This window comes from Dendroctonus ponderosae, unplaced genomic scaffold (assembly GCF_020466585.1).
Source record: "Dendroctonus ponderosae isolate FM_Combo_2020 unplaced genomic scaffold, Dpon_F_20191213v2 Dpon_F_20191213_3, whole genome shotgun sequence".
Taxonomy (NCBI): domain Eukaryota; kingdom Metazoa; phylum Arthropoda; class Insecta; order Coleoptera; family Curculionidae; genus Dendroctonus; species Dendroctonus ponderosae.
Genome location: NW_026018508.1, coordinates 16,402,447 through 16,405,207, shown reverse-complemented (window position 1 = coordinate 16,405,207; position 2,761 = coordinate 16,402,447).

Sequence of the window (2,761 nt, the reverse complement as noted above, 5' to 3'; positions counted from 1 at the left end):
TTAGAAATTGTCAAAAACGCTGCATTGAAAAAAATCAAGAAATTGATATTTCTATATTGAACAAGCTTTTTAATGTTCTGAAGAAGAGCGTCCCGGAAAATATGACTGAGAGGGGCACTTCCATACTTTTTTATTTCAAGGGCAGAATTCAGAGGATGGATCGCCGTAAACAAAGCAGGTTTCTCGGCCAAAGGAGAACGAATCCGATCGTGGGGCGCAAATCGACTTTATTTCTAAATTAAATACTGGCTCTCGTATCAGTCCTTTAAGTCGATTTTCAGTTCCCGTTCAGTTCTTCCGCAGAACTGAACGGTTCTGATGAGAACAGTGTAAGCGTTGAAGCAAACCACTTCTGAAGATGCAAGTCACTCGTGCTTGCGAAACGTCAGGAAGAAATTCTACCTTTAATTTTTTTTTAAATAATCAGTTTTTGGGTTTATTTTCTGGAAATTTTGGGCTGCAGTTTTTTCGCTACTAACTGAATTATTTTGTCGACGTTTCGTTCATCCAAAACTCTGCTAGAATCTCTGAGGACGAATACCTACACTTTCAAGCTTTCTAAGCTTCACCTAAAACTGGTGTAGTAAATAACCTTAATATTGTAAGTTTTTAAAACACATTTCGGTAAATCTTTGCTCCACAATTTTCCTCCATAAGTCGCAATTACTCCATACCTTTTCCACATCAGGACTAATTTCCATCAATTTCGGTTCCAACTTTTACCGGTTTCAAGTAAATTCGGTAATTTTTACGTAGTTAGAAATTACAATAACTAGCATTTGCTTCTACAAATTTGGGAAATTTGGCAGAAAACATGTTTATTAATGCGTTTTATTTTTTGAAACTTTTGTTCACATACTTTTAGAAGTTTGGGCTTTTTGGGTTTATAATGAAACAAAGAGTTATTTTTCCGCGGTTTGTATTCTCGTGAATTTGAATTTGTGTTTGCGTAAGTTTTCGATATTATTTCAGGAAAGCCGATTTTAGAGAACCACTATTGAACTTACGTATTTCAAGAAAACTCTTTCTAAAACTTGAATTGGGCCTGCCCCTAAAAACCAGAAAAAACTTGCCCAAACTCGCATCGTATATATTTTATATAAATCTATAATTAATCAAAAACATCTAACAAGAACCATACAACATACCGTGACCATCGATAGGCAAAAGCGCCATCCATAAAATTAGTTCCACTCTAAAAACGGCAAACAAACAATTCACACCATCCGCAAATAAGACAAATTGCCGATAGTCGTTTGCGACTCTTAAATTGGTTTTAAGGGGTGTGTCACTTTCACGTGGTCACGTGAATGGCCTTTGCTGAGCTTTGTGATTTTCGAAAAGGTCACGCGACCGCGTTTCGTCACGTGCGTGACACGAGAGGCCCCACTTACATGTGTCAAACATGATTTTGGTGGTCCAGGCTTAAGGGTTGGCCCTTAGATGCCTTCGTCTGCACCAATCACAACACTAAATCATCTCTCAAAACCGAAAACTGGAAAAAGTCTGGCAAATTTTCATGAAAATCGACTTAAAGGACTGATACGAGAGCCAGTATTTAATTTAGAAATAAGTCGATTGCGCCCCACGATCGGATTCGTTCTCCTTTGGCCGAGAAACCTGTTTGTTTACGGCGATCCATCCCCTGAATTCTGCATGGAAGTGCCCCTCTCAGTCATATTTTCCGGGACGCTCTTCTTCAGAACATTAAAAGGCTTATTGAATATAGAATTATATCAATTTCTTGTTTTTTTCAATGTAGCGTTTTTGACAACAATTTCCAAATGCTTTCGACTACACATGGAGATTTGAGTCAAAATTCTGCATAGAACTATTTTTAACTGGAACGGAAAACATTTTACTCCGATAAGTAAATGATGAAAGGAACTGGAATACTTTGAAAAGCGGAAGATGCTGGAATTGGATTTAATTCCATGAACTTTAGAATTAATCAAACAAAGCGATTGGTTTTTCAGTTTCAATTATCATCGGACGTGATGGTTCTATTTTTGTTATGAAATCGTCTTGCTTTGTCTTTTTCCCATCTCTTTAATGCATTATTTATTCATTTAGTTCAATTGCGGTTTTCATCTGCTTCTCTGCACATTTTCTAACTCTTTCTGCCTTACTTTTCTTGTGATCTTGGTATATTTTTTCTCGCTTTGGTTTTGATGTTTTCACCTGTTATCCACTTTATTTCAAATGCCGCCCTATCATTCAAATTTGTTTTCTTGCCATCGTTTTATCCCATTTATTTCTTCAATTGCTGTCTTCTATCTGCTTTTCTGCACATTATTCCTGCTCTCGATGTCAATACGTTTGTTCGTATTTTCTCCAATTTTGATCTTTTTGCTTTCGCCTTCAGTCTATACAGAATTATTTCCGTCCCCAATTTATTTTTTCCTCAAAGTTTTCTGCTCATTTCCATTTGAATGCCTTATCTTCTGTTTTTTCCCGCTTCGGTCATTAGGCATATTTTTGCCTTGCATCCACTCTATTCAGCATGCCTCCACTTTGAACTCGACGCTCAAATTTGTATTCTTCCCACCTCTTTAATCTAGTATTGATCAATTGATTTCAATCGCGTTCTTTTCACATTTTCGTTTTTTGTTCTCTGATCTCGATGTAAACGCGTTTGTTCGTATTTTTCCAGTCCCCTTGTTTGCGCCTTCAATTATTTCTGTCTTCCAATCTCACTTTGCATTAAGTTTTGATTTATTTTTTGAATCATGCTTTCTTTAGCTTCCAATACATTTGGTTT